Below are 8143 nucleotides of genomic sequence, written 5' to 3'. Positions count from 1 at the left end.
CAGGAAGAAGGAAGGTCTGGGAACGTGAGGAGTGAGTGAGTCAGGGCGGAGCTGGGAGAGACGTCGGGTGCTGCTCAGGTGACAACTCCTGTGCCTTTGCAGAACTGGGGCAGGGTGCCTGGTGCCCAGGAGTGGACTCAGGCCCAGCCCCTGGAGGTGAGGATCCCAGTGTGTACCCCGCATGCAGCCACCCCTGCAGCACCCGCAGCTCCTGGAAACCCTGGGAAATCGAGGACGCTTTAGTGGTTTGAGGCAGGTGTTGATTTGAGGTCCCAATCACAGAGAGACTCCTGGGCAGGGGTCAGGGTGGTGGAGTTAAGGGCACGCCCAGCCCCAGGGCCTGGAGTCTGGAGTCTGGAATCTGAGGAGGCCCCAGAGGCTGATGCCTTGGGAGGCCAGGCCTGCTCCAGCTCTAGGGCCTGTACTGCTCTCAGGGTCCTCAGAGGCAGAGCCCATGGGCCTGCTGCCCAGTCCCCGGCCCTGCCCACTGTCCTGGGCACTCCTGTAGCCTCTGGCCACCAGACCGTGTCTGCCCACCTAGCCCTGCTGAAGGGAGCAGTTGAGCAGGACGGTGGCACAGCAGCTCCCAGGGCCTGGCTGATGCTCTCCCTGGCAGGTGCTCACTTAGGGCCCCCAAGCGGGACTGGAGGCTCTCGAGGAGGACTCGTGGGAGTGGCTGACAGAAAGCAGGCGGCAGCATCTGCGGTTGGTGCTGGAGGCCCTGTCCTAGTGGGCCCCGGCGCTCAGAGGTGGGAGTGCAGGCTGGGACGTGGCCAGGCCCAGTGTGAGCTGCTGGCCCTGAAGCAGAAAGTGAGGCCCGCCCTCCGTGCAGGGCTGCCTGACTTTCTGCAGCCCTGAGAATGTCCCCTGAGATAGCGAGGTCCCCTCACCAGACTGAAGTTCAGAATGCTCAGGACCCGTGGCCACGTCTGGTGCCATATGTTCTTGAAAAGAAGGCTTGCTGAGGTCGGGAGCATCTAGGGGAGAAAGTGAGGAATGGGGTCCCCATCAGGGCTGCCATGTTGGGCAGAGCTGCCTCTGAATGGCACCCCAGAGATGTGCAGCATGCTGCCTAAGAGGCATGTGCCAGGCAGGGCTGGGGACACCATTGGAGGCCAAGGAAGAGCCTGAAGGAGGAAGGGGCTAGTTTTAGCTCCCTAGACAGAAAAGACTCCACAGAGGCCCAGGCGCCTGGTGAGAGGCAACCCCAGGGGTGGGGATTGTGAGTTGGGCTTCAGCACCCCCACCCTGCGCCAAGGTGGGACAGGGCCGCCCAGAGATGGTCGAGTACCCAAGCCTTCAGTGACCACAGCTGACCCCCACTGGAGCCACTGCTCTTCCCCAGGCCTAGGTGGTTCCTGGTACCCAGGTGACAACCTCTGGCCTGGCTGCTGTCTAGCACGCCACAGGTCCCCTTGCTGGCTTAAGTTCTGAGGCCAGCAGAACTAGAGTGGGGAGCTGCTGTGTCTGGGGCCCAGCTGGAGCCTGTGGTGACAGATAATAGCTAAGCAAGGCTGTGAGGCTCAGGTCTATGCTGGGCCGTCAGCAGGGGGCTGGGTGTCTGCCTCTTTATCAGAAGTTGCAGGCCCTGCCTGGCCTGGTGGGGGCAGGGAGGCTGGGCCAGCCTTCTGTGAGGCTCTGAACTGTTCCGCCTTCCCCCAGCAGGTGGGATTCTCCCTGGCTCTCCTGAGGACCCTAAAACCCCCCCAAACCTGAAAAGTCGGGTACCTGTCTGCCACAGCCCCTTCTCATGGGACCTAAATTCCCTCTGTATAATGGGTCCTGAACCTCCCTGGCCCTGTAGTACCTGGGATGGGGAGGTGGCTCCGGCCCAGGGGAGTGGGGCCTCTGGGGCTGCAGCAAGGACAGGGGCTGGGCACTCCACACTGCTAGATGCCTGTGGGGCTTTGGCTTCCACTGTGCCAGGACCTGCAGCACCAGCTGCTAGGGTAAGGGTCAGGTGCCCCCAGGTCCATACCCGATGAAGGGCCATGAAAACCTGGACAGCCGGAGGGGAGGGCCGCCACCCTAGAGCAGCCCAGGCACTCCCAGGTCCTTGACACCTGTCTTCTTCCCACAGGGGCAGACCCCAGGTCGGCCCTGGGGTTGACAAGTGGAAGGTGGGCCCTACCTCACCTCTGACCCATCTGGCCCCCAAGGGGGTCTGGACCCAGCTTGGCTTCTCTCTGGGGACTACGCTGGCATCACCTGAGTGGGCACTGGCCGAGTCCCTCCCCTCACCCCAATCCCCCAGCTGTAGGTGGCCACTGTGGAATCCTTCCCGGAACAAAGGAAGGGAGGGTTCCCCTAACATCCAGTCTGGGTCTGCCTCTGGCCTGCTGGGCTTGGCCAAGCCCCTCATTGTCTCCAGGCTCAGAGGTCATCTGTACATTGCAAGTGGTGCTAGGGGTGCTCTGAGGAGCTCTGGCACTCAGTGACCCTATGACCCTGTTTGGTTTACCCACTGGGTCACCGTACCTGTGTCACAGTCTCCCTCCTACATAGACCTGGGCCCGTGTCCCAGCTGAGTGGCCCAATGGCCTTGGTTGGGCTAAAGATGCCCCAAACAGGGTGGGGCAGGGAGACAGGCTCCCCTAGCAGCGTCTCTGCCTCCCAGCCCCCAGGAACTGGGGGAGCCGAGGCCTGCGGAGGAGCCAGAGCCTCCAGGATGGACTCCACCAGAGGCCCAGGGGTGAGCCCAGGGGCGGGCTGGGATAGAGGTGAGGGCTAAGCTGGGCCTGCCTGGCACCCTAAGCTCACACTGGGGTCAGGACTGGAGGTGGGACCGCCTGGCAGAAGATATGGCTTTGGCTTTGTGGACTGGGCCCTTGTTTCCAGGAACTGGGGGAACTGAGACTGAGGCTGTCTGGAGAGGTGGGCAGGCCTAAGCCCTAGGCGGGGGTGGGGCAGGGCACCTGACTTGCTGGAACCAGTAAGTCGAGATGGGATGAGATAGGGCTGTGGCTCAGGCTAGATTCATCCCAGGTCTGGCCCCCAGGCTGCGCTGCCCTGCCCTGGCACAACCCAGAGCGGCCCGAGAGGGACCGCGCACACACCTCGGCAGGACAGACTCAACAACTGATACAAAGCAACTGCGCTGGGGACCCAGGCTCTGCGGGTCCAGTCCCAGGCACAGGACCCTGTGCGAAGGAGGGGCATCTGGAGATGGTGGGTGATGTGGGTACTGGGGCTCTTGGACTGAGCAGTTCCAGCACTGGAGCACTGAGGGACTTATCACTGACCTTATTTCGGGGATAGGGATACAAGGAAAGCTGTACCAGAGGATGGTGGGTTCAGGCAAGTGTCCTGGACTTGAGGCACCCACAGTCTGGAGGGGGACCCAAGCCCTCCTGCTCCCCAGGTGCCGTTCGTCACACTGAACCTGATGCCCCATCGTGGCCCCTTTGGGGCAAGGCGTAGTTCCGGGAAGGCACCCAGGTGGCCGGAGCTCCTCCGGAAAGCCCATATTAAGGTGAAGGCCAACCCTGCCCGCCTCTGTCCCAGTCTCCCTTGCAGGAGGTGGGCTCTGGGTGGGCCCACAGGAGGGCTGAGTTCCAGAAGGTCTGGGACATGCTGGAAGCTGGAGGCTCCGAGCAGTGGGCCCCAGCAGCCGCCTCTGCCAGGCCTGGATGTCCTGCATATCTACTACCTGGGGCCCACCATGGCCCTTGACCTTCCTTTCCCCAGCTCGATCAGCCAAACCCCTCCCAGCCCTCGCTGTCCCAGAAGGCCTTGGGCTTGGAGAGCATGATCCCCGTCACCCCAAGCTGGCAGTCTCATGGAGGAGGCTGCTGATGACCCCGGGGCAAGGGGCAAGGGGCGGCCACGTTGGGGGGGCCTCTAGGAGAGAAACCCACCCTGCTCGTGGATGTTCCCCAGGTTCCGCAGCCTACCCCTGCCCTGAGGATCTGGGGACCCACTGAGAGTGCCTTCTTGTGCCCTCCAGGGAAGGATGTAGGATCAGCTGGGCAGTAGACCAGGGCACTGCGCACCTGGGGCCTTATCTCCTGGCCTGTCCTCTCCTCACTGAAGGGTGCAGTCTGGAGGAAGAAACAGGAGGGGCATGGCTGAATGGGCTCTGGGGTCACAGAGAATCAGGATGCCTGGGTCCCTGGGCCTGCAGTGACAGGTGGAAGGAATGCCTTGAAGTACACGGCTGCCCAGCTCGGTGAGTACCAGCTGGTCTCACCTTCAGTAAGCCTCAGTGTCCTCATCTATAAAATGGGGGCACAGACAGTACCTACCACACAGGATGGATGTAAGGATAACACAGCACATGGTGCACCTAGCAGTGCCTGTGTCTGTGTCCCTGCATCCTCCCCCAATCTGGAATCCAGTTAGCTGAGTCAGGACCGAAGTCATAAACTGTGTATGTGTGCCCAGGAACAAGTCTGTTTCATCCAGTGTGCAATTGACAGAGCGTAACTTGCACTTCTTAGGAAACTGAGGAAACATCGTGATGTCAACCATAGCCACCAGTGACAGACAACAGAGCTCACTCTGCTGTGACCCTCCTGGCTTGTGCTGATGTGGGGAGCGGGGGGCAGATATGGGATGTGGGATGGGGATTCTGTCCTCTGCCTCCTGGCTCTTAGGGCTTTTGCAAGGGGGTCAGAGCCACTGGCCTGGGGGACCCCAGGGGTTCTTTTTTTTTTTTTTCTTTTTTTGAGTTAGAGTCTCACTCTGTTGCCAAGGCTGGCGTGCAGTGGCACACTCATGGCTACCCCAGTATCGACCAGCTGGGCTCTGGCGATCCTTATGCCTCAGCCTTCCAAGTAGTTGGATCTATAGGCACATGCTACCACACCTGGCTCATTTTGATTTTACTGTAGAGACAAGGTCTCGCCTAGTTGCCCAGGCTGGTCTCAAACCCATGGGCTCAGAAAATCCACTCGCCTTGACCTCCCAAAGTGCTAGGATTACAGGCTGAGCCACCGAGCCTGGCCCCCAAGAGTTCTGACCCGCAGGCTGAGAACTGTCCTCAGGGGGCCCAAGCTACCCCAGCATTAAGGAGTCCAGCAGCAGGAAGACAGGAGCCTTCACCTCCCCCACAACTCCTAAAGGTAACGGGAACCCTCTAGATGTGGGGAGGCAAAACCCCTGCCGTCTGGTGGAACCCAGGCCCAGTTCCTTTCTGTGCCTTGGTCTTCCCATCTGCTCAGAAGGTCCTTCCAGCTTGGACTTCTGCTTGCTCTAACTAGACTCCTGAGCTGACCTTATCCTCCCTGGATAGAGCCCATACCTGGGGCACCTGCTTTGCTCTCTTGCCCCACGGTGTCTGTCCTCTGATCGCAGCCATAGTCCTGGAGCCCAGAGGAGGAGCATCTAGGAAAAGTTGGCAGCCAGGCAGTGCACAGACTGTGGCCAGGGCCAGCAGGGGACACATTCACGGCCCTCTCTGCAGCACAGAGATTGAAGCCAGGCCCTTGCCCACACCTCAGGGAGTTAGAGCTAGATGAGAGGTTTTGGGGACCCAAGGTTGGACAAGGACTTCCTGAGGAGAGGAGAGCTGCTGCAGCTGTGCCCTCAGTCCTCAAGGTCAGGGTTTTGTCAGGTCTGAAGCATGGGACCTGTGTAGGCAGCTGCCACTGGAAGCCTTACTGGCACAAACCTCTCCTTGTCCCCTGCCTGCTACGGGTCCTGAGACGGCCATGTTGGCAGCATTGCTAAAAATTTCCTGACTCTGGGTGGATGAGGCCACCTGGTACTCTCCCAGGGGGAAGCTGTGGGTGGGAGTGGCCACAGGATTTGATTGGTTCACTTAGTGCCATCAGAGTACACCTACCAGGGACCCTCTGGCTTGGGGCGCCACGCTTGAGACATTTTAAAGTGAATTCTCATTCATTTGTGCCTCGGATCACACATTTCACAGGGAAACTGCCCAGAGAATTTACCATAGGTCACACAGCAAAACAGCAGTTAAGCACCCTGGTTCCCTGACCTGTCCCAGAAAGGCAGTTTCTCTTTTCACATGGTCTGTTCTGAGCTAATAGCACCACCCTCAGCAGCCAAAGAAGCTCACCTAGGGGTGGCATGGAGGTCATTGGCCATTCTTCTGAACTCCCTTCCCCAGCCTGTCTCCTCCTTCCTCCCACTAAAAAGCTGTGGACAGGAACACGTGCCCCCCTACAACTCTGTCACTGAGCCCTTCCTCCCTCTTCACCTTTTCTGAAGGCGAGCTCCTGGTGCCCATCTTTGGGGCTGTTCCCTCAGCATCACTCATGCCTAGTTTCTCCCTGTCCCTCCATCCCCCCGCCTTGATTGGGTGATCCAGGGCTGGGTACCTGGGTACTGAGCCAAACTGGACCCCTTCCTGGGATCGTTGTACAGGAAGCAGGAGAGTGGTCCTTCCAGGACTGAAAAGTGGACACATGTAGCTCGTGAACTGTCAACTGCCCTGTTTTCCACCCTGGGAAAAAGCCAGTTTCAGCGAGAGCGAATGCAGCCGAAAGTGGAACTGGGATGAGTCCTGAGTTCACACCCGCAGAGGAGAAGGGGTGGAGCCCTGGAGTGGCCTCCGGGGGGAGCAGAGCTACCGGTTCTTGCCCTTCCAGAGGCCAGCACGGGGTCCCGCCACTCTTGGGCTCCTCCGCACACCCCGAGTCCTCTCTGCTCACAAGGGCTGAGTGGCTTTGGTCACTTGCACTCAGAGAGCCGCTGCCACGCAATCGTTCCCGGGGCAGCTACGAAGGAAACCCCTGTCCTGGAAGCACCTCCTGAGGCCGGGCACCCGCCTGCCTGCCTGCTCCCTGGGTCTCCAGCCCTTCCCCTACCCCCACCGCCTGTTTGTCTCCCGGCTCAACCCGGTAAGCGGATCGCGTCGCTGGTCTGAGTCGCCCACTCCACCACCCTCTCAGCCTCCTATGCATCCCTGTGTCTGCTGGGGCTTGTGCCTCACTGTCCCCAAGCTCGGCTTCCTATCTCTGGTCCTCTCTGCGTGATTCCTGCTTGCTTCCTTCTCCCCTTCTCGCCGGCGGCGACCCTACACCTCTTCCGTAAGCCCCTCCGAACTCCGCTTCCGCTCGCCTTTTCCGCGGAGACCCGGCAACGTTCCGCAGACAGAGGCGCAGCCTGCCGGGCCCGTCAGCACCTCGAGACTAGGGCCAGGCCGCCCCGCCCCGCGTTCCCATTGGCCCTAGGGCACGTGGCCCAGCCCTGACCAATGGGAGAAGCCGAGCACGCGTGACCAGGAAAGCCTGCCCGGCAGTCGCCAAGGCGGGCCGGTGACTCCGGCTAGGCTCTGTGTAAGGGAGACTGGGGACGCCCACACTTCCATTCTCTGCCTCCACCTGGCACCGCTGGCTTTTCCTCCCCCTCCCTGAAGAGAGGCTGTCGGGGATGGAGCTAAGGGCAACCGCTCCCCATCCCAGCCAATCACTAGATGTGTGACCTCCAGCACATTTCTGTTCCTCAGTTTCTCCATCTGTAGTATGAGCCAAATAAGTGCCTCGTAGGGCTGTGGGAGGAGCATGAAATAAGATAATGTGTGGAGGGGCGTGGAACTTGTGGTCAAGGCCCAGGCTTTGGGGTCTGCAGTCACGGAATTACAACCTGACTACTCAACTCACTACTTGAGAGATCTCAGGCTGGCTGCTCCCTCAGTTTCTTCATCTGTAAAATGGAAATAACAGTCCCATCTCATACACATGTAGAAGGTTAAATGAGTTAACGCATATAAGGAACAGAACAGCACCTGGCCCACACCAGGTTCAGTAACTGGTAATGTAACAGCCAAGTTACTACCATCAGTTCTGCTCCACCTTCCTGTCCATCTCCAGGGCCCAGACCTAGGAGTGAAGGTACAGAGCCCAGGGCAAATGCATGATCAGCCTGCTTAGGTAATGCCCAAGTGGTTTCCAAATCAGTTGGACCAATTTACCCGGCCTCAGGAGTGCACAAGTGTTTCCACTACCTCTCATCCTTGCCAGAACCTGGTGGTGCACGACTTCAAAGCTTGTGCCTACCCGATGGCATTGCAGTCTCCAGTACATTACCCTGATCTCTATTTCTATTTCCTTCTCTGCAGAGCATCTGTCTGTGACTGTGCCCCTTCTCCCCAGTCCTTCTTTTTGCTTTTGCCTTAAGAATTAATCAGCATTTTAAAAAGTCATTCTGACTACTATTCCTGTGTTAGATGTGTGTT

The sequence above is a fragment of the Carlito syrichta genome, unplaced genomic scaffold, assembly GCF_000164805.1.
Source record: "Carlito syrichta isolate Samal-C Ts95f unplaced genomic scaffold, Tarsius_syrichta-2.0.1 Scaffold311826, whole genome shotgun sequence".
NCBI classification, from domain to species: Eukaryota; Metazoa; Chordata; class Mammalia; order Primates; family Tarsiidae; genus Carlito; species Carlito syrichta.
Note: the sequence above shows the minus strand (reverse complement) of the source record.